Raw genomic sequence first — 13,543 nt, 5'->3', positions numbered from 1 at the left:
GAGGACTTGTTTTCCTTTACAATAGCCTGTTTTGGCCATTTCATAATTTCCACGGATGCTACGTTTCAATTGTCATGCAACCAATTCTGAACTGTGTTCGAAAACATTGGCCAAAACAGCAACTAGCTCCCGTCAGAATCAACCCGGTCTCCGCGTGACAAGCGGGATACTTACCACTATACTAACGAGGACTTGACGTTTTGTAGAACAGCCTGTTTTAGACATTTCATCAATTTCCACGGATGTTACGTTCAATTGTCATGCAACCAATTCTGAACTGTGTTCGAAAACATTGGCCAAAAGAGTACTAGCTCCCGTCGAAATCGAACCCCGGTCTCAGCGTGACAAGCGGGATACTTACCACTATACTAACGAGGACTTGATGACTTGTAGAACAGCCTGTTTTGGACATTTCATCAATTTCCACGGATGTTATGTTTCAATTGTCATGCAACCAATTCTGAACTGTGTTCGAAAACATTGTCCAAAAGAGTACTAGCTCCCGTCAGAATCGAACCCGGTCTCCAGCGTGACAAGCGGGATACTTACCACTATACTAACGAGGACTTGTTTTCCTTGTACAATAGCCTGTTTTAGACATTTCATCAATTTCCACGGATGTTACGTTCAATTGTCATGCAACCAATTCTGAACTGTGTTGAAAACATTGGCCAAAAGAGTACTAGCTCCCGTCGAATCGAACCCGGTCTCCAGCGTGACAAGGGGATACTTACCACTATACTAACGAGACTTGTTTTCCTTGTACAATAGCCTGTTTTGGACATTTCATCAATTTCCACGGATGTTACGTTCAATTGTCATGCAACCAATTCTGAACTGTGAAAAACATTGGCCAAAACAGTACTAGCTCCCCGTCGCGGATTCGAACCCCGGTCTCCCGCGTGACAAGCGGGGATACTTACCACTATACTAACGAGGACTTGTTTTCCTTTACAATAGCCTGTTTTAGACATTTCATCAATTTCCACGGATGTTACGTTACAATTGTCATGCAACCAATTCTGAACTGTGTTCGAAAACATTGGCCAAAAGAGTACTAGCTCCCCGTCGGGGAATCGAACCCCGGTCTCCCGCGTGACAAGCGGGGATACTTACCACTATACTAACGAGGACTTGATGACTTGTAGAATGGCCTGTTTTGGCCATTTCATCAATTTCCACGGATGTTACGTTCCAATTGTCATGCAACCAATTCTGAACTGTGTTCGAAAACATTGGCCAAAACAGTACTAGCTCCCCGTCGGGGAATCAAACCCCGGTCTCCCGCGTGACAAGCGTGGATACTTACCACTATACTAACGAGGACTTGACATTTTGTAGAATAGCCTGTTTTGGACATTTCATCAATTTCCACGGATGTGACGTTCCAATTGTCATGCAACCAATTCTGAACTGTGTTCGAAAACATTGGCCAAAAGAGTACTAGCTCCCGTCAGAATCGAACCCGGTCTCCGCGTGACAAGCGGGGATACTTACCACTATCCTAACGAGGACTTGAGGACTAGTAGAATGGCCTTTTTTGGCCATTTCATCAATTTCCACGGATGTTACGTTTCAATTGTCATGCAACCAATTCTGAACTGTGTTCGAAAACATTGGACAAAAGAGTACTAGCTCCCCGTCGGGGAATCGAACCCCGGTCTCCCGCGTGACAAGCGGGGATACTTACCACTATACTAACGAGGACTTCAAGTTTTGTAGAACAGCCTGTTTTGGCCATTTCATCAATTTCCACGGATGTTACGTTTCAATTGTCATGCAACCAATTCTGAACTGTGTTCGAAAACATTGTCCAAAAGAGTACTAGCTCCCCGTCGGGGAATCGAACCCCGGTCTCCCGCGTGACAAGCGGGGATACTTACCACTATACTAACGAGGACTTGTTTTCCTTTACAATAGCCTGTTTTAGACATTCCATCAATTTCCACGGATGTTACATTTCAATTGTCATGCAACCAATTCTGAACTGTGTTCGAAAACATTGGCCAAAAGAGTACTAGCTCCCCGTCTGGGAATCGAACCCCGGTCTCCCGCGTGACAAGCGGGGATACTTACCACTATACTAACGAGGACTTGTTTTCCTTTAGAATGGCCTGTTTTGGCCATTTCATCAATTTCCACGGATGTTACGTTCCAGTTGTCATGCAACCAATTCTGAACTGTGTTCGAAAACATTGGCCAAAACAGTACTAGCTCCCCGTCGGGGAATCAAACCCCGGTCTCCCGCGTGACAAGCGTGGATACTTACCACTATACTAACGAGGACTTGACATTTTGTAGAACAGCCTGTTTTGGACATTTCATCAATTTCCACGGATGTGACGTTCCAATTGTCATGCAACCAATTCTGAACTGTGTTCGAAAACATTGGCCAAAAGAGTACTAGCTCCCCGTCGGGGAATCGAACCCCGGTCTCCCGCGTGACAAGCGGGGATACTTACCACTATACTAACGAGGACTTGATGACTTGTAGAACAGCCTGTTTTGGACATTTCATCAATTTCCACGGATGTGACGTTCCAATTGTCATGCAACCAATTCTGAACTGTGTTCGAAAACATTGGCCAAAAGAGTACTAGCTCCCCGTCGGGGAATCGAACCCGGTCTCCAGCGTGACAAGCGGGGATACTACCACTATACTAACGAGGACTTGATGACCTTTACAATAGGCCTGTTTTAGACATTTCATCAATTTCCACGGATGTTACGTTCAATTGTCATGCAACCAATTCTGAACTGTGTTCGAAAACATTGAGTACTAGCTCCCGTCGAGAATCAACCCCGGTCTCCAGCGTGACAAGCGGGGATACTTACCACTATACTAACGAGGACTTGTTTTTTTACAACAGCCTGTTTTAGACATTTCATCAATTTCCACGGATGTTACGTTTCAATTGTCATGCAACCAATTCTGAACTGTGTTCGAAAACATTGGCCAAAAGAGTACTAGCTCCCCGTCGGGGAATCGAACCCCGGTCTCCCGCGTGACAAGCGGGGATACTTACCACTATACTAACGAGGACTTGTTTTCCTTTACAATAGCCTGTTTTAGACATTTCATCAATTTCCACGGATGTTACGTTTCAATTGTCATGCAACCAATTCTGAACTGTGTTCGAAAACATTGGACAAAAGAGTACTAGCTCCCCGTCGGGGAATCGAACCCCGGTCTCCCGCGTGACAAGCGGGGATACTTACCACTATACTAACGAGGACTTGTTTTCCTTTACAATAGCCTGTTTTAGACATTTCATCAATTTCACGGATGTTACGTTTCAATTGTCATGCAACCAATTCTGAACTGTGTAAAAACATTGGCCAAAACAGTACTAGCTCCCGTCGATTCGAACCCGGTCTCCAGCGTGACAAGCGGGATACTTACCACTATACTAACGAGGACTTGTTTTCTTTACAATAGCCTGTTTTAGACATTTCATGAATTTCCACGGATGTTACGTCAATTGTCATGCAACCAATTCCTGAACTGTGTTCGAAAACATTGGCCAAAAGAGTACTAGCTCCCGTCAGAATCGAACCCTGGTCTCAGCGTGACAAGCGGGATACTTACCACTATACTAACGAGGACTTGTTTTCCTTTACAATAGCCTGTTTTGGCCATTTCATCAATTTCCACGGATGCTACGTTGTAACTTGTCATGCACCAATTCTGAACTGTGTTCGAAAACATTGGCCAAAACAGTACTAGCTCCCGTCATGAATCCAACGCCGGTCTCCTGCGTGACAAGCGGGGTTACTTACGACTATACTAACGAGGACTTGAAGTTTTGTAGAATAGCCTGTTTTAGACATTTCATCAATTTCCACGGATGTTACGTTTCAATTGTCATGCAACCAATTCTGAACTGTGTTCGAAAACATTGGCCAAAAGAGTACTAGCTCCCGTAGAATCGAACCCCGGTCTCCAGCGTGACAAGCGGGATACTTACCACTATACTAACGAGGACTTGATGACTTGTAGAACAGGCCTGTTTTGGACATTTCATCAATTTCCACGGATGTTACGTTCAATTGTCATGCAACCAATTCTGAACTGTGTTCAAAAACATTGGCCAAAACAGTACCCGTCAGAATCGAACCCCGGTCTCCCGCGTGACAAGCGTGGATACTTACCACTATACTACCGAGGACTTGTTTTCCTTTACAATAGCCTGTTTTAGACATTTCATCAATTTCCACGGATGTTACGTTTCAATTGTCATGCAACCAATTCTGAACTGTGTTCGAAAACATTGGCCAAAAGAGTACTAGCTCCCGTCGAATCGAACCCGGTCTCAGCGTGACAAGCGGGATACTTACCACTATACTAACGAGGACTTGACATTTTGTAGAATAGCCTGTTTTGGACATTTCATCAATTTCCACGGATGTTACGTTCAATTGTCATGCAACCAATTCTGAACTGTGTTCGAAAACATTGGCCAAAGAGTACTAGCTCCCGTCAGAATCGAACCCCGTCTCAGCGTGACAAGCGGGGATACTTACCACTATACTAACGAGGACTTGATATATTGTAGAATGGCCTGTTTTGGCCATTTCATCAATTTCCACGGATGTTGCGTTCTAATTGTCATGCAACCAATTCTGAACTGTGTTCGAAAACATTGGCCAAAACAGTACTAGCTCCCCGTCGAGAATCGAACCCGGTCTCAGCGTGACAAGCGGGATACTTACCACTATACTACCGAGGACTTGATGTCCTGTACAATTGCCTGTTTTCTCCATTTCATCAATTTCCACGGATGTTACGTTTCAATTGTCATGCAACCAATTCTGAACTGTGTTCGAAAACATTGGCCAAAAGAGTACTAGCTCCCCGTCGGGGAATCAAACCCCGGTCTCCCGCGTGACAAGCGTGGATACTTACCACTATACTAACGAGGACTTGACATTTTGTAGAACAGCCTGTTTTGGACATTTCATCAATTTCCACGGATGTGACGTTCCAATTGTCATGCAACCAATTCTGAACTGTGTTCGAAAACATTGGCCAAAAGAGTACTAGCTCCCCGTCAGAATTGAACCCGGTCTCCAGCGTGACAAGCGTGGATACTTACCACTATACTAACGAGGACTTGTTTTTGTAGAATAGCCTGTTTTAGACATTTCATCAATTTCCACGGATGTTACGTTCAATTGTCATGCAACCAATTCTGAACTGTGTTGAAAACATTGTCCAAAGAGTACTAGCTCTCGTCAGAATCGAACCCCGGTCTCAGCGTGACAAGCGGGATACTTACCACTATACTAACGAGGACTTGTTTTCCTGTACAATAGCCTGTTTTTGACATTTCATCAATTTCCACGGATGTTACGTTCCACTTGTCATGCAACCAATTCTGAACTGTGTTCGAAAACATTGGACAAAAGAGTACTAGCTCCCCGTCGGGGAATCGAACCCCGGTCTCCCGCGTGACAAGCGGGGATACTTACCACTATACTAACGAGGACTTCAAGTTTTGTAGAACAGCCTGTTTTGGCCATTTCATCAATTTCCACGGATGTTACGTTTCAATTGTCATGCAACCAATTCTGAACTGTGTTCGAAAACATTGTCCAAAAGAGTACTAGCTCCCCGTCGGGGAATCGAACCCCGGTCTCCCGCGTGACAAGCGGGGATACTTACCACTATACTAACGAGGACTTGTTTTCCTTTACAATAGCCTGTTTTGGCCATTTCATCAATTTCCACGGATGTTACGTTTCAATTGGCATGCAACCAATTCTGAACTGTGTTGAAAACATTGGCCAAAGAGTACTAGCTCCCGTCCTGGGAATCGAACCCCTGTCTCCCGCGTGACAAGCGGGGATACTTACCACTATACTAACGAGGACTTCAAGTTTTGTAGAATTGCCTGTTTTGGCCATTTCATCAATTTCCACGGATGTTACGTTCCAGTTGTCATGCAACCAATTCTGAACTGTGTTCGAAAACATTGGCCAAAACAGTACTAGCTCCCCGTCGGGGAATCTAACCCCGGTCTCCCGCGTGACAAGCGTGGATACTTACCACTATACTAACGAGGACTTGACTTTTGTAGAACAGCCTGTTTTGGACATTTCATCAATTTCCACGGATGTGACGTTCCAATTGTCATGCAACCAATTCTGAACTGTGTTCGAAAACATTGGCCAAAAGAGTACTAGCTCCCGTCGAGAATCGAAACCGGTCTCCCGCGTGACAAGCGGGATACTTACCACTATACTAACGAGGACTTGACATTTTGTAAAACAGCCTGTTTTGTTCATTTCATCAATTTCCACGGATGTTACGTTTCAATTGTCATGCAACCAATTCTGAACTGTGTTCGAAAACATTGGCCAAAGAGTACTAGCTCCCCGTCAGAATCGACCCGGTCTCCAGCGTGACAAGCGGGGATATTACCACTATACTAACGAGGACTTGTTTTGACTTTGACAATAGCCTGTTTTGGCCATTTCATCAATTTCCACGGATGTTACGTTTTAACTGTCATGCAACCAATTCTGAACTGTGTTTCGAAAACATTGGCCAAAACAGTACTAGCTCCCGTCGAGAATCAAACCCGGTCTCCAGCGTGACAAGGGGGATACTTACCACTATACTAACGAGGACTTGACATTTAGTAGAACAGCCAGTTTTGGACATTTCATCAATTTCCACGGATGTTACTTTCCAGTTGTCAAGCAACCAATTCTGAACTGTGTTCGAAAACATTGGCCAAAACAGTACTAGCTCCCGTCAGAATCGAACCTCGGTCTCCCGGTGACAAGCGGGATACTTACCACTATACTAACGAGGACTTGTTTTCCTTTAGATAGCCTGTTTTGACATTTCATCAATTTCCACGGATGTTACGTTCAATTGTCATGCAACCAATTCTGAACTGTGTTGAAAACATTGGACCAAAACAGTACTAGCTCCCGTCAGAATCAAACCCCGGTCTCCGCGTGACAAGCGGGATACTTACCACTATACTAACGAGGACTTGACAAGTTTTGTAGAACAGCCTGTTTTGGCCATTTCATCAATTTCCACGGATGTTACGTTTCAATTGTCATGCAACCAATTCTGAACTGTGTTCGAAAACATTGTCCAAAAGAGTACTAGCTCCCGTCAGAATCGAACCCCGGTCTCCCGCGTGACAAGCGGGGATACTTACCACTATACTAACGAGGACTTGTTTTCCTTTACAATAGCCTGTTTTAGACATTTCATCAATTTCCACGGATGTTACGTTTCAATTGTCATGCAACCAATTCTGAACTGTGTTCGAAAACATTGGCCAAAAGAGTACTAGCTCCCCGTCGGGGAATCGAACCCCGGTCTCCCGCGTGACAAGCGGGGATACTTACCACTATACTAACGAGGACTTGTGTTCGTTTACCATAGCCTGTTTTGGCCATGTGATGAATTTGCACGGATGTTACGTTTTAATTGTCAGCAACCAATTCTGAACTGTGTTCGAAAACATTGTCCAAAAGAGTACTAGCTCCCCGTCGGGGAATCGAACCCCGGTCTCCCGCGTGACAAGCGGGGATACTTACCACTATACTAACGAGGACTTGTTTTCCTTTACAATAGCCTGTTTTAGACATTCCATCAATTTCCACGGATGTTACATTTCAATTGTCATGCAACCAATTCTGAACTGTGTTCGAAAACATTGGCCAAAAGAGTACTAGCTCCCCGTCGGGGAATCGAACCCCGGTCTCCCGCGTGACAAGCGGGGATACTTACCACTATACTAACGAGGACTTGATGACTTGTAGAATGGCCTGTTTTGGCCATTTCATCAATTTCCACGGATGTTACGTTCCAGTTGTCATGCAACCAATTCTGAACTGTGTTCGAAAACATTGGCCAAAACAGTACTAGCTCCCCGTCGGGGAATCAAACCCCGGTCTCCCGCGTGACAAGCGTGGATACTTAACCCTAAACTAACGAGGACTTGACATTTTGTAGAACAGCCTGTTTTGGACATTTCATCAATTTCCACGGATGTGACGTTCCAATTGTCATGCAACCAATTCTGAACTGTGTTCGAAAACATTGTCCAAAACAGTACTAGCTCCCCGTCGGGGAATCGAACCCCGGTCTCCCGCGTGACAAGCGGGGATACTTACCACTATACTAACGAGGACTTGTTTTCCTTTACAATAGCCTGTTTTAGACATTTCATCAATTTCCACGGATGTTACGTTTCAATTGTCATGCAACCAATTCTGAACTGTGTTCGAAAACATTGGCCAAAAGAGTACTAGCTCCCCGTCGGGGAATCGAACCCCGGTCTCCCGCGTGACAAGCGGGGATACTTACCACTATACTAACGAGGACTTGATGACTTGTAGAACGGCCTGTTTTGGCCATTTCATCAATTTCCACGGATGTTACGTTCCAGTTGTCATGCAACCAATTCTGAACTGTGTTCGAAAACATTGGCCAAAACAGTACTAGCTCCCCGTCGGGGAATCAAACCCCGGTCTCCCGCGTGACAAGCGTGGATACTTACCACTATACTAACGAGGACTTGACATTTTGTAGAACAGCCTGTTTTGGACATTTCATCAATTTCCACGGATGTGACGTTCCAATTGTCATGCAACCAATTCTGAACTGTGTTCAAAAACATTGTCCAAAACAGTACTAGCTCCCCGTCGGGGAATCGAACCCCGGTCTCCCGCGTGACAAGCGGGGATACTTACCACTATACTAACGAGGACTTGACGTTTTGTAGAACAGCCTGTTTTGGCCATTTTTTGAATTTCCACCGATGCTACGTTCCAATTGTCATGCAACCAATTCTGAACTGTGTTCGAAAACATTGTCCAAAACAGTACTAGCTCCCCGTCGGGGAATCGAACCCCGGTCTCCCGCGTGACAAGCGGGGATACTTACCACTATACTAACGAGGACTTGTTTTCCTTTACAATAGCCTGTTTTAGACATTTCATCAATTTCCACGGATGTTATGTTTCAATTGTCATGCAACCAATTCTGAACTGTGTTCGAAAACATTGGCCAAAACAGTACTAGCTCCCCGTCGGGGATTCGAACCCCGGTCTCCCGCGTGACAAGCGGGGATACTTACCACTATACTAACGAGAACTTGTTTTCTTTTACAATAGCCTGTTTTGGCCATTTTATGAATTTCCACCGATGCTACGTTGCAACTGTCAAGCGACCAATTCTGAACTGTGTGCGAAAACATTGGCCAAAACAGTACTAGCTCCCCGTCGGGGAATCGAACCCCGGTCTCCCGCGTGACAAGCGGGGATACTTACCACTATACTAACGAGGACTTGTTTTCCTTTACAATAGCCTGTTTTGGCCATTTTATGAATTTCCACCGATGCTACGTTGTAACTGTCAAGCGACCAATTCTGAACTATGTTCGAAAACATTGGCCAAAACAGCACTAGCTCCCCGTCGGGGAATCCAACCCCGGTCTCCCACGTGACAAGCGGGGATACTTACCACTATACTAACGAGGACTTGACGTTTTGTAGAACAGCCTGTTTTAGACATTTCATCAATTTCCACGGATGTTACGTTTCAATTGTCATGCAACCAATTCTGAACTGTGTTCGAAAACATTGGCCAAAAGAGTACTAGCTCCCCGTCGGAGAATCGAACCCCGGTCTCCCGCGTGACAAGCGGGGAAACTTACCACTATACTAACGAGGACTTGATGACTTGTAGAACAGCCTGTTTTGGACATTTCATCAATTTCCACGGATGTGACGTTTCAATTGTCATGCAACCAATTCTGAACTGTGTTCGAAAACATTGTCCAAAACAGTACTAGCTCCCGTCGGGGAATCGAACCCCGGTCTCCCGCGTGACAAGCGGGGATACTTACCACTATACTAACGAGGACTTGTTTTCCTTTACAATAGCCTGTTTTAGACATTTCATCAATTTCCACGGATGTTACGTTTCAATTGTCATGCAACCAATTCTGAACTGTGTTCGAAAACATTGGCCAAAAGAGTACTAGCTCCCCGTCGGGGAATCGAACCCCGGTCTCCCGCGTGACAAGCGGGGATACTTACCACTATACTAACGAGGACTTGTTTTCCTTTACAATAGCCTGTTTTAGACATTTCATCAATTTCCACGGATGTTACGTTTCAATTGTCATGCAACCAATTCTGAACTGTGTTCGAAAACATTGGCCAAAAGAGTACTAGCTCCCCGTCGGGGAATCGAACCCCGGTCTCCCGCGTGACAAGCGGGGATACTTACCACTATACTAACGAGGACTTGAAGTTTTGTAGAACAGCCTGTTTTGGCCATTTCATCAATTTCCACGGATGTTACGTTTCAATTGTCATGCAAACAATTCTGAACTGTGTTCGAAAACATTGGCCAAAAGAGTACTAACTCCCCGTCGGGGAATCGAACCCCGGTCTCCCGCGTGACAAGCGGGGATACTTACCACTATACTAACGAGGACTTGATGACTTGTAGAATGGCCTGTTTTGGCCATTTCATCAATTTCCACGGATGTTACGTTCCAGTTGTCATGCAACCAATTCTGAACTGTGTTCGAAAACATTGGCCAAAACAGTACTAGCTCCCCGTCGGGGAATCAAACCCCGGTCTCCCGCGTGACAAGCGTGGATACTTACCACTATACTAACGAGGACTTGACATTTTGTAGAACAGCCTGTTTTGGACATTTCATCAATTTCCACGGATGTGACGTTCCAATTGTCATGCAACCAATTCTGAACTGTGTTCGAAAACATTGTCCAAAACAGTACTAGCTCCCCGTCGGGGAATTGAACCCCGGTCTCCCGCGTGACAAGCGGGGATACTTACCACTATACTAACGAGGACTTGTTTTCCTTTACAATAGCCTGTTTTAGACATTTCATCAATTTCCACGGATGTTACGTTTCAATTGTCATGCAACCAATTCTGAACTGTGTTCGAAAACATTGGCCAAAAGAGTACTAGCTCCTCGTCGGGGAATCGAACCCCGGTCTCCCGCGTGACAAGCGGGGATACTTACCACTATACTAACGAGGACTTGTTTTCTTTTACAATTGCCTGTTTTGGCCATTTTATGAATTTGCACCGATGCTACGTTTTAACTGTCAAGCGACCAATTCTGAACTGTGTGCGAAAACATTGGCCAAAACAGTACTAGCTCCCCGTCGGGGAATCGAACCCCGGTCTCCCACGTGACAAGCGGGGATACTTACCACTATACTAACGAGGACTTGACGTTTTGTAGAACAGCCTGTTTTAGACATTTCATCAATTTCCACGGATGTTACGTTTCAATTGTCATGCAACCAATTCTGAACTGTGTTCGAAAACATTGGCCAAAAGAGTACTAGCTCCCCGTCGGGGAATCGAACCCCGGTCTCCCGCGTGACAAGCGGGGATACTTACCACTATACTAACGAGGACTTGATGACTTGTAGAATGGCCTGTTTTGGCCATTTCATCAATTTCCACGGATGTTACGTTCCAATTGTCATGCAACCAATTCTGAACTGTGTTCGAAAACATTGGCCAAAACAGTACTAGCTCATCGTCGGGGAATCAAACCCCGGTCTCCCACGTGACAAGCGTGGATATTTACCACTATACTAACGAGGACTTGACATTTTGTAGAACAGGCTGTTTTGGACATTTCATCAATTTCCACGGATGTGACGTTCCAATTGTCATGCAACCAATTCTGAACTGTGTTCGAAAACATTGTCCAAAACAGTACTAGCTCCCCGTCGGGGAATCGAACCCCGGTCTCCCGCGTGACAAGCGGGGATACTTACCACTATACTAACGAGGACTTGACGTTTTGTAGAACAGCCTGTTTTGGACATTTTATGAATTTCCACCGATGCTACGTTGTAACTGTCAAGCGACCAATTCTGAACTGTGTGCGAAAACATTGGCCAAAACAGTACTAGCTCCCGGTCGGGGAATCGAAACCCGGTCTGCCGCGTGACAAGCGGGGATACTTACCACTATACTAACGAGGACTTGACATTTTGTAAAACAGCCTGTTTTGTTCATTTCATCAATTTCCACGGATGTTACTTTTCAATTGTCATGCAACCAATTCTGAACTGTGTTCGAAAACATTGGCCAAAACATTACTAGCTCACCGTCGGGGAGTCGAATCCCGGTCTCCCGCGTGACAAGCGGGGATATTTACCACTATACTAACGAGGACTTGTTTTCTTTGACAATAGCCTGTTTTGGCCATTTTATGAATTTCCACGGACGCTACGTTTTAACTGTCAAGCGACCAATTCTAAACTGTGTTCGAAAACATTGGCCAAAACAGTACTAGCTCCCCGTCGGGGAATCGAACCCCAGTCTCCCGCGTGACAAGGGGGGACACTTACCACTATACTAACGAGGACTTGACATTTTGTAGAACAGCCTGTTTTGGACATTTCATCAATTTCCACGGATGTTACATTTCAATTGTCATGTAACCAATTCTGAACTGTGTTCGAAAACATTGGCCAAAACAGTACTAGCTCCCCGTCGGGGAATCGAACCCCGGTCTCCCGCGTGACAAGCGGGGATACTTAACATTATACTAACGAGGACTTGATGACTTGTAGAATGGCCTGTTTTGGCCATTTCATCAATTTCCACGGATTTTACGTTTCAATTGTCATGAAACCAATTCTGAACTGTGTTCGAAAACATTGGCCAAAATAGTACTAGCTCCCCGTCGGGGGAATCAAACCCAAAGTCTCTCACGTGACAAGGGGGGAATACTTACCACTACACTAACGAGGACTTGATGACTTGTAGAAAGGCCTGTTTTGGCCATTTTATGAATTTCCACGGATGCTACGTTTCAACTGTCAAGCGACCAATTCTGAACTGTGTTCGAAAACATTGGCCAAAATAGTACTAGCTTCCCTGTCAGCGAATAGAACCCCGGTCTCCCCCGTGACAAGCAGGGATACTTACCACTATACTAACGAAGACTTGTTGTTCTTTGTCTAAACATGTTTTTTCCATTTCTCCAATTTCTGCGGAAGCTACATTTTAGCTCTGACACAATTATTACTGGACTGTGGTAGAAAATATTGGCCAAGATTAAACAAGAAACAAAACAAACTCCCCTTTGGGGAATCGAACCCCGGTCTCTCGCGTGACAAGCGGGGGATACTTACCAAAATACTAACAAGGACGTGTATCCTGTTTGCTTAACCTGTTTTTATCGTTTCATCAATTTCCATGGAAGCTACATTTTAACTATCTTAAGGTCCTTCGTTTTTGTGTTAGTTTGCAGCTCATGTTACCAAACCTGCTGAGGAGATGAAAAGTTAAAACTTGAGTTAAAATGTTCTTTTAACTTGAGTTGAGTTAAAATTCAAGTTTCAATAACCTATACCTATTTAGAGGTTGTACACAACTTCAATTTGTGTAACCCCTGGATCACTGGGTTATCTTAAAAGATAGAGTGTCTTAGAACAGATCTTAAAGATATAGCCAGTGTTTACAGCAAAGTTGCACTGACTGTCCAGGAATGACACA

At 44.8% G+C, this 13,543-nt stretch overlaps 23 non-coding genes across 23 annotated transcripts; all 23 read right to left on the bottom strand.

Annotated features, from left to right (window-relative positions):
- Positions 1-1,061: 1,061 nt before the first annotated feature.
- On the bottom strand, positions 1,062-1,133 carry trnad-guc. The gene has a single exon. It is a non-coding gene; the product is annotated as a tRNA-Asp (tRNA).
- A 502-nt stretch (positions 1,134-1,635) lies between these two features.
- trnad-guc lies at positions 1,636-1,707 on the bottom strand. The gene has a single exon. It is a non-coding gene; the product is annotated as a tRNA-Asp (tRNA).
- Positions 1,708-1,828: 121 nt separating this feature from the next.
- On the bottom strand, positions 1,829-1,900 carry trnad-guc. The gene has a single exon. It is a non-coding gene; the product is annotated as a tRNA-Asp (tRNA).
- Positions 1,901-2,407: 507 nt separating this feature from the next.
- trnad-guc lies at positions 2,408-2,479 on the bottom strand. The gene has a single exon. It is a non-coding gene; the product is annotated as a tRNA-Asp (tRNA).
- Positions 2,480-2,971: 492 nt separating this feature from the next.
- Positions 2,972-3,043, bottom strand: trnad-guc. Its single transcript has one exon. It is a non-coding gene; the product is annotated as a tRNA-Asp (tRNA).
- Positions 3,044-3,164: 121 nt separating this feature from the next.
- Positions 3,165-3,236, bottom strand: trnad-guc. The gene has a single exon. It is a non-coding gene; the product is annotated as a tRNA-Asp (tRNA).
- Positions 3,237-5,417: 2,181 nt separating this feature from the next.
- Positions 5,418-5,489, bottom strand: trnad-guc. The gene has a single exon. It is a non-coding gene; the product is annotated as a tRNA-Asp (tRNA).
- Positions 5,490-5,610: 121 nt separating this feature from the next.
- Positions 5,611-5,682, bottom strand: trnad-guc. The gene has a single exon. It is a non-coding gene; the product is annotated as a tRNA-Asp (tRNA).
- Positions 5,683-7,319: 1,637 nt separating this feature from the next.
- On the bottom strand, positions 7,320-7,391 carry trnad-guc. Its single transcript has one exon. It is a non-coding gene; the product is annotated as a tRNA-Asp (tRNA).
- Positions 7,392-7,511: 120 nt separating this feature from the next.
- Positions 7,512-7,583, bottom strand: trnad-guc. The gene has a single exon. It is a non-coding gene; the product is annotated as a tRNA-Asp (tRNA).
- A 121-nt stretch (positions 7,584-7,704) lies between these two features.
- Positions 7,705-7,776, bottom strand: trnad-guc. Its single transcript has one exon. It is a non-coding gene; the product is annotated as a tRNA-Asp (tRNA).
- Positions 7,777-8,090: 314 nt separating this feature from the next.
- trnad-guc lies at positions 8,091-8,162 on the bottom strand. Its single transcript has one exon. It is a non-coding gene; the product is annotated as a tRNA-Asp (tRNA).
- Positions 8,163-8,283: 121 nt separating this feature from the next.
- trnad-guc lies at positions 8,284-8,355 on the bottom strand. Its single transcript has one exon. It is a non-coding gene; the product is annotated as a tRNA-Asp (tRNA).
- Positions 8,356-8,669: 314 nt separating this feature from the next.
- Positions 8,670-8,741, bottom strand: trnad-guc. Its single transcript has one exon. It is a non-coding gene; the product is annotated as a tRNA-Asp (tRNA).
- A 121-nt stretch (positions 8,742-8,862) lies between these two features.
- trnad-guc lies at positions 8,863-8,934 on the bottom strand. The gene has a single exon. It is a non-coding gene; the product is annotated as a tRNA-Asp (tRNA).
- Positions 8,935-9,248: 314 nt separating this feature from the next.
- trnad-guc lies at positions 9,249-9,320 on the bottom strand. Its single transcript has one exon. It is a non-coding gene; the product is annotated as a tRNA-Asp (tRNA).
- Positions 9,321-10,019: 699 nt separating this feature from the next.
- On the bottom strand, positions 10,020-10,091 carry trnad-guc. Its single transcript has one exon. It is a non-coding gene; the product is annotated as a tRNA-Asp (tRNA).
- A 121-nt stretch (positions 10,092-10,212) lies between these two features.
- Positions 10,213-10,284, bottom strand: trnad-guc. The gene has a single exon. It is a non-coding gene; the product is annotated as a tRNA-Asp (tRNA).
- A 121-nt stretch (positions 10,285-10,405) lies between these two features.
- trnad-guc lies at positions 10,406-10,477 on the bottom strand. The gene has a single exon. It is a non-coding gene; the product is annotated as a tRNA-Asp (tRNA).
- Positions 10,478-10,791: 314 nt separating this feature from the next.
- trnad-guc lies at positions 10,792-10,863 on the bottom strand. The gene has a single exon. It is a non-coding gene; the product is annotated as a tRNA-Asp (tRNA).
- Positions 10,864-10,984: 121 nt separating this feature from the next.
- On the bottom strand, positions 10,985-11,056 carry trnad-guc. The gene has a single exon. It is a non-coding gene; the product is annotated as a tRNA-Asp (tRNA).
- A 314-nt stretch (positions 11,057-11,370) lies between these two features.
- trnad-guc lies at positions 11,371-11,442 on the bottom strand. Its single transcript has one exon. It is a non-coding gene; the product is annotated as a tRNA-Asp (tRNA).
- A 314-nt stretch (positions 11,443-11,756) lies between these two features.
- On the bottom strand, positions 11,757-11,828 carry trnad-guc. Its single transcript has one exon. It is a non-coding gene; the product is annotated as a tRNA-Asp (tRNA).
- Positions 11,829-13,543: the final 1,715 nt, after the last annotated feature.

The sequence above is a fragment of the Gambusia affinis genome, linkage group LG24, assembly GCF_019740435.1.
Source record: "Gambusia affinis linkage group LG24, SWU_Gaff_1.0, whole genome shotgun sequence".
Lineage (NCBI taxonomy): Eukaryota > Metazoa > Chordata > Actinopteri > Cyprinodontiformes > Poeciliidae > Gambusia > Gambusia affinis.
The sequence above is the reverse complement of the archived record's forward strand: the minus strand, read 5'-3'. Positions and strand labels throughout refer to the sequence as shown.